This window comes from Bufo bufo, chromosome 9 (assembly GCF_905171765.1).
Source record: "Bufo bufo chromosome 9, aBufBuf1.1, whole genome shotgun sequence".
In the NCBI taxonomy this organism is placed as follows: domain Eukaryota; kingdom Metazoa; phylum Chordata; class Amphibia; order Anura; family Bufonidae; genus Bufo; species Bufo bufo.
This window is the reverse complement of record NC_053397.1, coordinates 216,158,751-216,173,326: the sequence shown is the minus strand read 5'-3', so window position 1 is coordinate 216,173,326 and position 14,576 is coordinate 216,158,751. Positions and strand designations below refer to the sequence as shown.

Here is a 14,576-nt window from a genome sequence, read left to right as displayed (position 1 = left end):
TGGATTGGCCAGTGCTGCTCACATGAGCCGTGTTGGCCAATCTGAGGGCAGGGCTGGACAAGCAGGAAGTGTCTGCATCAGGTAGTCTGAGAAGAGGTGCAGCCATCCTAGATGGCAGAAGAAGAGCCCGAAAATTGGTGGAGGAAAAGAGGAAACCAGGTAAGTGTTCTGTTCGTTCCACAGTTGATGTGAATTTTTTTCTTCAAGTGGAGCGTTACTTTACTTTAATTAGGATAGGAAAACTGTTAAAACAACCTTCTGCTTCGGGGGGAACGACATAAAGAACACTTACATGGTGACCTCCTTTTTTTTTTTAGCTGCACGCCCACCGATCCCTGGGCTCCTCTTCTCCCATCCAAGATGGCTGCACAGCTTCCTACTTGTCCAGCTCTGGTCTTGGATTGGACAGTACTGTTCACATGAGCAGTGCTGGCCAATCCAAAGGCAGCTGGAAGGCTGGAAGTGTCGTGAGCTACCAAAGGCACACTGGGGGATCAGGTAGCCCGAGAAGTGGCGCGACCATCTCTGATGGCAGAAGAGGAGCCCGGGAACTGAGATCTGCAGCTAAAAAAGTCGAAAAGGAGGGCACCATGTAAGAGTTCTGTTCACTCCCCAGTAAACGGGAATTTTTTTTTCTTGAACCAGAGGGTCACTTTACTGCCTTTGGCAATGGTGAAGGCAGTGGATCCTTGACCTTCTCAAGTCAGACCTTCAACTTGGGAGGATTGGAGATCAGAAGGAAGCTTTAAACAAAGGACATCAAAGTCGGATGTTACATGTTGGCCAAAAGGAAATTATAAAACACCCTACAAAACACTAGGGGGGGGGGGGGGGGTCATTTATGGACAGATTCTGTTGCACGCCATGTGCGACAGAATCTGCGACTTCTTCCTCACTCATGCAGGTCTAAAAAAGTTGGTGTGGTGTGGACGGGGAAGGGGGATGTCTCATTCGTCATTCTCTACGCAGGCTTAGGTGTACAAAATATCTAAGGAAGCAGTCTCGCATTTACAATCGGCAACTTTGGCGATCCACCGCCAGCTATAGGGGTTAAGACTGACAGCTAAAGCCTCATGCAGACGTCCGTGGAACGCGGTCCGTGAGATACCGGACTGGCATTGCAGGAGCGCACGGCGGCATAGCAACCAATGACGCCGTGCTCTCCTGCAATGCCAGTCCGGTATCTCACGGACTGTGTTCCACAGACGTCTGCATTAGGGCTTAAAACGCAGGTCTTAATAATGTACCCTTACGTTTTTTTTGAAGGGGGATTTAAGATTGTGCCCTGGCATTTTTTTTCAATCCATTGATGTTTTTTTCCCCCCCAAATCGCAGCGTGATCAGGATTTTTAGGAGTTTACCATAGATGTCTCTATAGGAAACCTCAGGAAAATAAGTAAAATGTTATGTGACTAAAAACTGTCACCCCCAAAACACTGGTAAAAAAAAATTAATAAATATTGAATTTCAGGGATTTAAGCTAAAAAAGGCAAAAAATTCTCCAGCTACACCAGAAGCCTGGAAACCCTGGACCTCGGTGTCTGTTTATACTGCGACTCGAAATTCAGACCCTCATCTGTATACACGAAGCGGCCAGATAATTCTGTTCACACCTGTTTACAGAGACGAAGGAACAGAAATGCATCACGCTGGCATCCAATGCAAGTAGCAAAGTGCACGGTTTCAATATCAAAGGCTTGGGCCACCCGGGAAATTCTGCAGGAGCAAGAGGAGGGACCGTGGCCCCCGCCTGAACCTGCTGCGCCGTGCGGGACCCTGGACAGTCAACCAGGCAAGCAAAATGTGCGCTCAGATATCGCCTGCTAAAAGTGGAAAGTAACCGGAGCACAAAGCATAAGCAAAGGACGGACACTGTGGGACGCAGCAGGACAAAGCATGTTACTTCTATGGAGAGGGGAAAATATCAGTGCGCATGGACGTTACACAGGAGGGGCCCTTCTCAGGACCCCGACTACGAGCCAGAATGGAGAGCTGCTCCTGTTCTGCAGGATTCGATTCCCCCTCATCCCATAACACCACCCATCGATAAATAGTCAGGACTCCCCCATACACCTTACGGGGGCTCTCTTTACTGCAGTTCCGAACCCGGGGTCATGTGCTCCGCTGCAGACATGACTGGCCTCAGCAGTGGATGTGATCCCAGCAGTGACATGCTGCTTGGGGACAGTCATAGGCTGCAGTGGTGCACCTGACCCTGCCTGTGCAGAAGATGACAGACGGGGACAAGCAACGTGCTGAGCAGCATGTCACTGCTGAAGCCAGTTATTGGCTGCAACAGTGCACGCAACCCCATCCATGCAGAACCTGACAAACGGGATCCGGAAGTCCAGTGAAGGGAGCCCAGGAGCTGGAATGACGCGGCAAGGGACAGGCAAACATGGATTACTCCACAGTTGCAGCTCACTAACGGGGTGGACAACCCCTTTAAGGGATAGTTCACATGGCAAATTTTGTCTGCAGGTTCCGCATCGAAAACTGTGCAGAACCTGCTTCCCATTGACAATTTCCACGCGGATTTACAAACCACGCCGAGAAGTGACCCTTCTCGGTGTGGAAACCACGATGGGTGTCCACACAAGGTCTAGCTCCACTTACAGGGGTTCTCCCATGACTCAGACCTCATATAGGACATGACAATGTCTTTCTAACAAAGCTAGAACCAGCCCTGTGCCTCACATGGATGCAGAAGTCTCCACATTCAGTGCACTGCTAGATTTATATCAAGCTGGCAGCTCAGGGGGCGTGTCTTTTCTGCTGCAGCTCAGGGGCGTGTCTTTTCTGCTGCAGCTCAGGGGGCGTGTCTTTTCTGCTGCAGCTCAGGGGGCGTGTCAGCTCTCCCTATCACAGCTCAGGAGGCAGTTGAGAGATGAAACTGAGCATGTGCGACCATCTCAGTGAGGCAGGACAAAAAAAAAAAAAAAAAAAAAAAAAAACACAGCAGGTGGCACTGTACAGACACACGTTATTGAACAACTCCGTAGTTATACTAATTTTTCATTACATGAAATTATAAAAGTATTCAGATCCAGGTGCTGGTTTGAAAACTGTAGAATATTTTTCGTGGGACGACCCCTTTAAAGAGGGATAAAGCCACGGAATGCAAAACTGCAGTAGAAAGGTTTCCAGAAGAATAATCCCCTCATGCGAACATACCCTTAATAAACACCTTCAGTCTCAGGATCAGTGGGGACCCCAGAGGTTGGATCCCCATCAATAGTAAAACAATATGGAAATTCCCCTTTAAGAAGCATTCGATGCTCAGGTAACATGTTGGGGGCTCCACTTACACACATGCGGTGAAGTCACATTGTGCAGTTTATCACGGAAGGTAAACGCAGCATTTTCTTTGCCCAATGACGTGACTTTTAGGGTTTCCTATTTCACAGCGAGGAGCAGAGATCTCTGTACAAGAGCACAGAGTGCCAGGGAAAGCTAAAACCGAGCGCCGGCCGCTTCCTGCCCCCTCCTTACTGCGCCCAAACTTATTTATATAATTGCATCCGCCATGTCAGGTTCATGTTTTAGCAAGTTCATGTACGGTGGCCGCAACGATGACAGTGCATGTGCTTCACGGGAAGGAAATCCAGAGCCAAAACATGGAGCAACTGTGACTAACAGAACGCAACCGGCGGCCGATCGCCCACAGGGCTGTGCGCTCCATGCTGGGACATGTAGTGTACATCACCAGTGTGGATCTACAGAGATGGACCTGGGCAATCCAAAAGGACCGGTTAGGCTCTGTTCACACTACCGTCAAGGGTGTCCTTCTTAAAGGGGTATTCCATTCTTATATGGTTGTGGTATATCACCAAGAAATGTCTTGACGTTCCGATCCAAGACATCCGACCTCTGAGATCCCATCCTGACCAATTCCCTGCAGAGTGGACTTACCTGCCACCAGATGTACAGGGAGCTGTAATATCATTCCAGACAAATTAATGGGGGGAGGGGGGCCTCTAGTTCCCTTCTAAAGACAGACACACACTTTAAAGGGGTTGTCCAGGATCAGAAAAACATAGCTGCTTCCTTCCAAAAACCTTCCGCCCACCCCCCACCCACCGACTGTGAGGCCGCTGCATGCGGAACGCTGACCCTTTCACTTGAATGGGGTCGGTGGTCCGCACCGCAAAAAAGTAGTGCATGCTGTTTGCGGGCTGCAATACAGGCCCCGTGTTTGACTGTATTAAGAGAACGCCCCTGAGCTGGCTGAGGAGGAACTGCAGCACTTTAAGCTAGCGCTGTGTGACCGTCAGTCTCAGGTTTAAAAGGTGTTGTCCGTGCTCTTCCTATTGATGACCTATCCTCAGACTAGATCATCAATATCAGATTGTCGGGGGTCCGACACCCTGGCCGATCAGCAGTATGAGGCGCGCGCACGTGCCATCTCCCTTCTCTCCTGTATATCTATGGGACTGCAGCAGCCGGCAGGAAGAGAGAAGGGAGACGGCACTTAGGCACGGCGCGCGCTGTCTCCTCGGACTCCCGCCGATCGGATATTGATGATCTAACCTCAGGATAGGTCATCAATAGAAAAAACCCTTTAAGGCAGGGAAACTCCCACCAAACAGGAAGTGGTGGCATATCTTACTACCACGGGAATACACGATTTAAGGGGTTGGGCCATGTTTGCAGTCGCTACGAGTCCTAGACTGATCGTTAGGGGTCCGACAGCTGGGATTTCCACAGATCCTGAGAACGAGGGTCCCGTTCCCCCAATCTGATGGAGCAGCAGCATGTGCCCTGCTATTAATTCTCTATGGGACTGCTGGAAATGGCCAAGCGCCATACTCCTCTACCTCCACGAGAAGGGAATGGCGGGATGCACGCCCGACCTACTGCTCCATCAGATCAGAGGAACGTGACCGCCGGTCTTGGAGGGGGGACGTTGTGGTTGGATCCTCAGCGATCAGTTAGTTATAACCTATCCCGTGGATATAAGATAACTTGCAAATTTGGCACAACCCCTTTAACAGACCCATGTTTGACAAGACTGACCCACTTTCAATAAGGATTCAAGATCTCACTGACTTATATGGGGTACAGAAAGATTTTTAGGGGATCCAACATTTTTTCAAATTACCTCCATAGGCAAAACAGTGGCTCTGTGGTTAGCCGTCTTGCCTTGAGGCGCTGGGGTCGAATTCCAGTAACGGAACCTCTTCACGGAGTTTGTATGTCCTCCCAGTGTTCTGATCACAGCGGCCAATGCCGGCCTAGTCTCCACCTATTCATTGGCTTTGTTTCTCAAGGAACACGCCAAAGTTTTGGTGCATTTTTGGCACATATCTTAGCAGCTAAGCCACGTCCCTTTTCTGCTAATTCACACCTTTTTTCCAGTAATCCATGTGCCCCCCCCCCTTGTCCAACAGGTTGCAAAGTGTCTAAAGCCGTTAATAAATCTGCTGCAAAGCTCGCCGGATTTTTGGCCCAACTGTGCAAGAATTCCGGCCCATTTTTGTTAGTAAATCTCCCCCTTTGTGCACAAACTCACTTGAAAGCTGCCCCCATTAACCGCTGGGATCCCAGACCAAAAGACGACTAAGGCTTTATGCAGTGCTGTGCTCCTGTATATAAACAGCAGGGTGTGTGGCGGGCGTCACAATGTGTCGGGAACCTTGAGAGAGAACTGTGCCGCTCAGTTCTGAAAGGGGATAATGATTCGCGCAGGTAATCCGATAATACCTGGATGAGCGCAGACACTACGAGACAACCTGAAGGGCAACCCTGTCAAACTACGAGGGAGGCCCCGAAGAAACCAGCCAGACGACATGAACAGCGAGGATCACTGACCCGCTCCCAACATAAACAACTACACCCTGGACGGATTCACACGGCGCCAAAAGCAGATTAAAGAGCACTATATATACTCCAGAGCTGCACTCACTGTTCAGCTAGTTGTCGTTGGAATCAGTCAACAGAACGGGGGTCCTGAATGGAGCAGCAGCGTGTGTGAGACCATCGCTCCATTCAAAGAGGGGACTCAAACCAAATTCTCGGGATCATTGGCGGGCCCCTCTTTAAAAGGGGTGGGCCAGTCTATATGACAAGCTGCACACGCGCTGGTAACGGCGCCCGCCTGCTGCTAGGAATGAGCAATAATAAACTACTGGTGATGATGTTTGGCAGCATATCGCTAGTATGTGGCCCCAATGTCAGATAGGTGCAGGTCCCAGAGGTGGGACCTGCACCTATCTCCAGATTGGGACCCTGATAGGAGTGGCGAAGGGGAGCGGCGAGCGCGCTTGCGGGGTGTGGTCTCCATTCACTTGCACAGAAGTTCTGAAAACAGTCGAGCTATTTTCGGAAGTCCCATAGAAATGAATGGAGAGAGCATCATGCAATTGTGCCGAACCAGCGCCAAGCACCTGCCGGGTGGTCTGAAGATAGGAGCGGGTCACAGAGGTGGGACCCCCACCTGACATTGGTGGCATATCCATATCCTCAGGTGAGACAACTCTTTAAACAAGAATAATTCAGGTTTACAAGTAAGTTCCCTGCGAACATGGCCGCCGAAGGGGGGTCCGTCCATCATCGGCCTCCAGCATTTACACCGGGGACTGATGGGGGAACTAAGTAATATAGACTGGCCAACCTCTGTCAGCCGGATCAACCCTACTGATCCTGATATTTTAAATAATACCCGTCTCGTTAAAATTGGTTGTGGCGTCCCCAAGAAAAAAAAAAAGACAGACATTCTTTATGCAAATAAGGGCTTCAGTGCACCGAGGGGCCACATCCCTCAGTGCAATAAAGTCCTCATTTGCATAAAGTATTTTTCTCCTCGGGAAACCAGTTTTAAATATTGCACCAATCATCCCCGTACACAAGCCATGTGAACGCCCCCCCCCCCCCCCCCCGCAAAGGTCTAAGTCACATGACAGAAGCCACCTATTACATTGGGACTTCAAAGGGGCGGGTGGCAATTAGAGGCGCGATCATACGACTTATGGTCGTAGTAGATGACTGTAAACTGGGAGAGCGAGCAGATCAGCTGAAGAAGGGGCAGAACTGGTGCAGCTAGTTTTATTTTTTTTTATGGTTCTAGGAATCAAGTTGTTTATCCTGGACAGTTTCCCTTTAAGGACTCCATGCTCAAAAAAAAAAAAAAAAAGTGAAAGTTAACGAAAAGAAAAAAACGTAATGTGAATTACATCACCGTCGACTCTGACACACCAGAGGCTATAAACCCACAAAAGGGGGTCGGAAGCTCTCCATGAAGCAATCAGATGAAGTCACACCGCCAGAGTACACAACCGAAAAAACTTCCAGGGTGTTGTTCTAAGACCGAGGAAGTTTCAGCGTCTTATTAAAGACTCTGCTAGAAAATGCCAGGAAAAGACTCCTTATCTCCTCTCAAGTCCAGCCCGAGAAGTAAATCATTGAGTGCTGGCCGCTGAAAGACGGGGCAGACTGAATACTACCCACAACACAGGACGACTTCTATAAACAGCAGATCGTTGGGGGTGCCAGGACTTGCACCCTCCCCCATCGGATATTGAGGAGACTTCCTTAGAAAGACCCCAAAAAATAAAAATAAAATACTTAAAGGGGATGTCCAGGGTCATAAACAAGAATCTGCTTTGTTCCCAGAACAGCGCCACATCCATCCATAGGCTGGGTCTGGTATTGCAATCCAGCTCCATTCACTTAAACTGCATCACACAAGGCCTATGAACAGATGTTTCTGGAAACCCCTTTAAGTACAAACCGAGGGGCTTGAAAATAAATCAGCAAAGAGTGTTTGGACGACACCCTACTGGAGCCCTGACTGACACCTGCGAGTTCGTAGAGGAGCCGTGTCCGTTTTTTTCCCGCTTTAGGGCTCGTTCACACGAATGTGTGATGCCTGTTGCCGTATTGCGGATACGCACCGTTCCATGGCCATTCCACATCACGGATGTGGACCCATTCATTTCAGTGGGTCCGCAAATCCGGAGATGCAGAACAGAAGAACGGAACACTACGGGGTGCTTTCTGGAGTTCCGTTCTTCCGCACCGCAAAAAGATAGAACTTGCTCTATCTTTTTTTGCGGAATGGAAGGATCGCAGACCCATTCAAGCAAATGGGTCTGCGATCCCCATGCGCCTGCCCCACGGACGGTGCCCGTGCATTGTGGACAGCAATTTGCGGTCCACAGCACGGGCTTCACACGTTCATGTGAACGAGCCCTTACACTGTATGATTCACATGTTCAGGCCCAGAACGTCTGCCGCTTTCCACAGAATCCATGCGCCGATATGTGACCCCGGAGACTACACATGGCAGCTGTGCAGGGTGTGTGCGCGCCGAATCAAATCCACAAGCTACAAAAGTAAAATGTCCAAAAAGCAAGAGAAAAAGGACAAAGAACCAGAGAGGCAGAAAAATCTATTAATCTGTGGGGGTCGCAGAGCCTGGACTCCCAGCAATCATCCATTTATGTGGAGACCCTTCAATTCTCTAGTAACTACTTGCACTCCAAGTAATAACGTATCTGGAACATCTATTCTTTTGACTATGTTGTGCCATTCCTCTATTATTCCTGCTAGAAGTTTCAGAATGACTTGCCAGCAGTGTGCAATAAAGGTCTGACATGCCAACGTGTAGGCTCTTCTATCAAGAGTAGCAAGGGGAGTATAGTGGAAGCCCCTAGACCACCATTAACACGAAGGCTCAGCGCTGGTGACATTATGAAGTGCAGACACGAGGCCTAAGCGGCACAGAATTAAGAGGTCCTACAAGCGGCCCAAAACAGATCAGTTTTGCCCTAATGCATTCTGAATGGATAAGGATCTGCTCAGAATGCATCAGTTTGCCTCCGTTCAGCCTCCATTCCGCTCTGGATGCAGCTTGCAGCGTTTTGATGTCCGTCTGATGAAACTGAGCCAAACGGATCCGTCCTGACTTACAATGTAAGTCAATGGGGACGGATCAGTTTTTACTGACACAATATGGTGCAATTGAAAACGGACCCGCCTCCCATTGACTTTCAATGCAAGTCAAAACGGATCCGTTTGCATTATCATGAACAAAAATAAATAAATAAAAAATTTTTTGTTCATGGTAATGCAAACGGATCCGTTCTGAACAGATACCAGCGTTTGCATTATAGGTGCGGATCCGTCTGCACATACCAGACGGATCCGCACCTAAACGCAGGTGTGAAAGTAGCCTTAATGCGTTTTGCACGCGCGTGATAAAAACTGAAGGTATACAAACAACATCTCTTAGCAACCATCCGTGGGAAAACGCACCGCATCCGCACTTGCTTGCGGATGCGATTTACACGCAGCTCCATTCACTTCTTTGGGGCCAGCGTTGCGTGAAAAATAAAAATAAAATCACAGAACATAGAACATGTGCGTTGCATGAAAATCGCAGCAAGTGATGCGTGAAAAGCAACGCTCATGTAGACAGACACATTGAAATGAATGGGTCAGGATTCTGTGCGTTCGCATCGCGCATTGCATCCGAGCAGAATGGCAGTCCCTAGATCAGCACCCAAGGAATCCACGGGCCAGATTCTGTGCCTCTACTTTTAAAGGGGTTGTCCTAGCTTAAAGGAAAAAAAAAAAAAAAAAAACACAAATAGTAAAGGGTAGAGAAGATAGTCAATAACACACTTGTTACACTCGCCATTCCAAACTCCTCCCTGTCGCTGCAGCCATGATGTCCCATATACCATGTATGACCGCTGCAGAATGTGGCAGCAGTGGTCACATGCGGTATACGGGCACGACCGGCAGGGTGGATCCAAGAGGTGGCGCTGGAACGGAGGGGGTTAGAAATGGCGAGCATAGCCTTTTATTATTTAAATCCCATGCCTTACAGTTATTATTTTTATCTCTGACAACCCCTTTAGCCTAGAAAACATTGCACATCATGTTAACAGTACTCTGGTTTTTTAAAAACCCATGTTAATATACTTCTACAAGAATTCAGACCTAACAGAGGGGGCACCAACGTTCAGGACCCTCATCTCATACCCTTACAAAGAGCATCTCTCACTCTGGAGGACCTGTCCTACTTCACACAGGCAACCTACTGACTAGAATGGGCACTTGTAATGCCCCCTGTGGTGGCGCTGCTGGGAAACCGAACAGTTACTGCTAGACAGGGGGCATGGTGGGGGCTCAGTGGCAGCCCTGGGATCCGCAACATCTGCATGGAGTTTGTATGTTCCGTTTCCTCCGTGAACTTAGATTGTGAGCAGATGTTGGGAGACAAGGATCAGGCTGTTGGATTTCAACATGCCTGATCCTCTAGTTCTCAGGGAAGATAAGCATCTACCAAAAGAGTCGGGCAGTGACTTTCTCCCCTCTTCCCATTCAGAATACATGCAAGCTCGCTTCTACAGTCTAAGCCTTAGACTGTAGAAGCGAGCTTGCATGTATTCTGAATGGGAAGAGGGGAGAAAGTCACTGCCCGACTCCTTTGGTAGATGCTTATCTTCCCTGAGAACTAGAGGATCAGGCATGTTGAAATCCAACAGCCTGATCCTTGTCTCCCAACATCTGCTTAGACTCTAAGGCCTCTTGCACACGAACATTTTTTTTCCCCGTTTTTGCGCTCCGTATACGGAACCATTCATTTAAATGGATCCGCAAAAAAAAAAAAACGGAAGGTACTCCGTAAGCCTTCCGTTTCCGTATTTCCGTTCAAAGATAAACACATGTCCTATTATTGTCCGCATAACGGACAAGGATAGGACTGTTCTATCAGGGGCCAGCTGTTCCGTTAAAAACAGAATGCACACAGAATTTTTTGCGGATTTTAACCCCTTCCTCATGCTCACTGCATATTTCTACAAGGCATATTATTCCCTTTTTCGCATCTACAACAAAACCAGTAACGAAACCTACAACCCGTCAGTAAATGGGTTTCGACAGCTGTTTGATTAAAGCCGCCCCTAATTGGTTTAATATGTGCAGCGTGGATTTCAGACGTCGCCGAGCGCTAATCCCGCAAAACTCACATGAATGATTCTGAAAACTGGATTAATTATAGGACAGATGTTAATTAATCTCACTGTCTACGTGGTGCAGAACTGGGGGGTAGGGTGGTGGTATATCCGCGTCACTTCTCTAACATATTCCGCAGCGGTGCCCAACTTGTGCCCCCTGTCAGATCTTGCATAACTACGACCCCCAGAGTCCGCTGCTGTCAGAGCATGCTGGGATTCGCAGTCCTGCAGCAGAAGTGAAGACGTATGTCTCCAATAATAATGCTCAAGGTTAAAACCTCGCCAAGGAAGCGGCAGCCTTAACTCCGAGACAGGGTGAAGGAGAGCCGCATGGCAGGCTGCGCCCACAACCTCTCACTTGGCAAGCGCTGCACGGCCGTGGGAAGAGAAAACAAACAAAAAAAAATTTAATAAAAATCATAAATCTCTGCGGGATCAATAGGACACTGTAGAGACAATCCACTGTCATCTGCTGCACAGGATTACGGCACTTCATGGGTAACAGCCTGTACTCTGAAATTTAAAGGTGCAGTACACCTATAAGAGGAGCAGCTGAGGTCAGGAGGCAGCACTGGAGATGATCTGCTGAGGGACACCACAGTCTTCTCCCTGGTCCGGAGCAGCTGATAACAGAACAATATCCTACATGAACCTGCAGAGAAGGGAGACGAGACACTTTGGGTTTACTGTCCCCTCTGCAAACCATAAAAGGTACTGATCCGAGTCACCCTCTGCGATGGATGCAAGTACTTACTCCAAGATGCAACTTCCGGGCCCCTGAAACCCAAGTGCACCTGAAAGTAAAACAGCTTTACAAGTTGGATAGAGCGCTAGCTCTGCGGGTGGACAAAGGGTGCTGAATGTATGGGGGGGGGGGGGGAGAAGAGAAATGCTGACAATATTCCCAGAATATTGCACATATGTCAGAAATGTCCATCCTGAAAGCTGCACAGAAAACCACTGCGGGCACAAGGCGCGGGGTCTGATACCGGCGCACAGCAAGGGCGGCAGATCTACCCCCGATCTGTCTGATGGGGCAGAGCGGTCAGACAGATCGTTGGAGGTGAAGTCATCAGTAACCGACCGGCACGATCTGCAAATCACAACACAGGAAGCGTTAATGACGGGTGAAAGGTGGAAATCCAGGTCAGGAAACCCACTGACGGCAGACCTGGATCTACCCCAGACATAGGAGGATCTGGTGAACTGTTTTGCGTCTCGGAGAGACATACACGGCGGTCTACACGTTCACAGGACACACGGAGAGCCCCACAAGGAGGTCTACATTGTACACACAACGCACATCTACATTTTCACATTATCCACTGAAGCACACAAGATCTACAGGTTCAAAGGATCCACTGAGACACACAAGATCTAAAACTGTCACAGGATCCACTGAGAGACCTGCCAGATCTAATTTCACAGGATCCACTGACAGAACTAGAAAATCTACTTGATCCACAGGATCTACAGAGAGACCTGCAAGATCCACACTTTCACAGGATCCACTGAGAGACATACCAGATCTAATTTCACAGGATCCACTCAGAGAACTAAAAAAAGCTAAAGTTTTACTTGATCCAGTGATAGACCTGAAAGATTCACAGGATCCACTGAGGAGACCTACACTTTGACAGGATCCACTGAGTGGCACGAGGAGATCTACAGTATTATGGGTCCCATGACAGAGAAGACAAAACTTTGATGAAATCCACCGAGCAAAGGGGATCTTTCGTTTGAAGGAACCCACCCAGTGACAGACCCCAGATGAGATTTAGTAATCTAGAGGAAGGAGAAGTAGGAGGTGGGGATCCAGTGTAATAGGATCTCCTGACACGTGTAATCCCAGGTGATCCAGGGGCCAATGATAAACACAAGGGGTGACCCGGGGAACAGCGGAGTGGATCTACTGCGATAAGTGACATCCGTCCGCGAGAGATCCACTCAAGAGTGACAGGCAGCCAACGTGGACCGAGTAACATCCGGCGGGGAGCAGGCAGGAGATCCCGTTCTGACAGCCTGTGACACCTGAGAGGAATCTCCTCAGAACTCCTGGCGGGGCTCCGGTGACTGACAGCTCCCCTTACCTCGGCCTGCGCTCCTCCCGGTGACTCCGAGCCGCTGCCCGTTGCCTGGCTCGGTGTCTCTCCTGCTGACCTCTCACCCGGCCGCGCCTCGGTCTCACTCCGCGGTTGCTAAGGCAGTGAATGCTCGGGAATGCTGGGAAAGATTGTGACGTCAGAAGGAGCCTCCCGTTAGAGCACGCCCACCTCGTCTCCGCCTCCCCGAGGGCGTGGTCAGCAAGCCAGGCAGAAAGGTGGGACGTGAGGGAGGATGGTGACGGGCGTGTCTGAGGTAAAAGAAAAGACGCAGGAAGCTGTAGGTGTGAAAATACGTGCGATATACAGGACGGCAGCGTTAATATTATTATTAGTGTCACCTCTAGGCCCATAGACTGCGTGTGTGGAAAACTTACCTGCGACCCCTTATTGAGTAGACACCATGTGCTGAACTCCGCTTCCCAGCCGCCTTCTATTGTTTCCAATGGGAAATTCAGGGCACAGTTTACACTTTATTTTCACATGCGGGTTTGAAATCCAAAAAGCGCATTCTGCACGTAGACGGCTATGAATTAGCGCCATCTAATGGGGACAATCGGCACACGGCTCCGCCGCAGGGGCTGAATGCAGATCCACGGCAGGGTCGGTCTCTCGCACACGACTGTATGTATTTTGCAAAAAAAAAAAACGCAAAACACGGATCCTCAAAAAGAACTTATGATGTCCGTGTTGCTTTCGTTTTTTTTTTTTGCAGATCTATTGTAATGCTTGTCGTTGTCCGCAAAACAGACAAGAATAGGACGTGTTCTATTTTTTTTCCGGAACATGAAGAGATACAGACATGGAATACACGCAGAGTCATTTCCGTTTTTTTTTAAGCCCCATTGAAATGAATTGTTCCGTATACGGACCCGTTATAAAAAACAGGACGGAAACCGAAGAAAAATCCGTTTGTGTGCATGAGCTCTTAAAGCCAACACCAATGTCTTCAGCTGCCAAGTGACCAAGGTCAGCCGGTGTCATAGGGACAAAACTGCTGACAGACGCCGGGGGTTTTCGGGAGTACACTGTTGGTGCGCAACCTCAGGATAGGTGATCACTATCCGATCAGTGAGGGTCCAGCACCGCCACCGATCAGCTGCGGCCCCCTGACAGCACACCGAGCACAGTGCCCTACATTGTATAGTGGTTGTATTTGGTATTGCAGCTCAGGCCCATTCACGTGACACAGCTGATCGGTGGCGGTGCAGGTAGTCAGACCCCCACTGATGAGCTATCCTGAGGATAGGTCATCAATATATGCATCCCGGAATACCCCTTTAAATGACTATTGCAAAAGTCCTGAATAGTTGCCATAACCGAAAACCTGCCACATTTTTACCCAAAGTGCGTGACTGTAGTTGCATTGTGACCAGGATTTTATCAGACTTCGGCTACATGCAGACGACCGTGCCGTTTTTTGCAGTCCGCAACCCACCCAAAAAAACGGAAGCCGCCCGTGTGCCTTCCGCAATTTGAGGAACGGAACGAGCAGCCATTGATATAACTG

General features: G+C 49.2%; 1 protein-coding gene across 1 annotated transcript in view; it reads right to left on the bottom strand.

The window, feature by feature from the left end:
- The window catches only part of GNG12 (G protein subunit gamma 12), a 66,246-nt gene extending 53,066 nt beyond the window's left edge, over positions 1–13,180 (bottom strand). The window contains exon 1 of the mRNA XM_040406903.1: positions 13,055–13,180. The gene's annotated coding sequence lies outside the window, so the exon portion shown is untranslated. The remainder of the gene's footprint in view (positions 1–13,054) is intronic.
- Between the last annotated feature and the right edge of the window lie 1,396 nt (positions 13,181–14,576).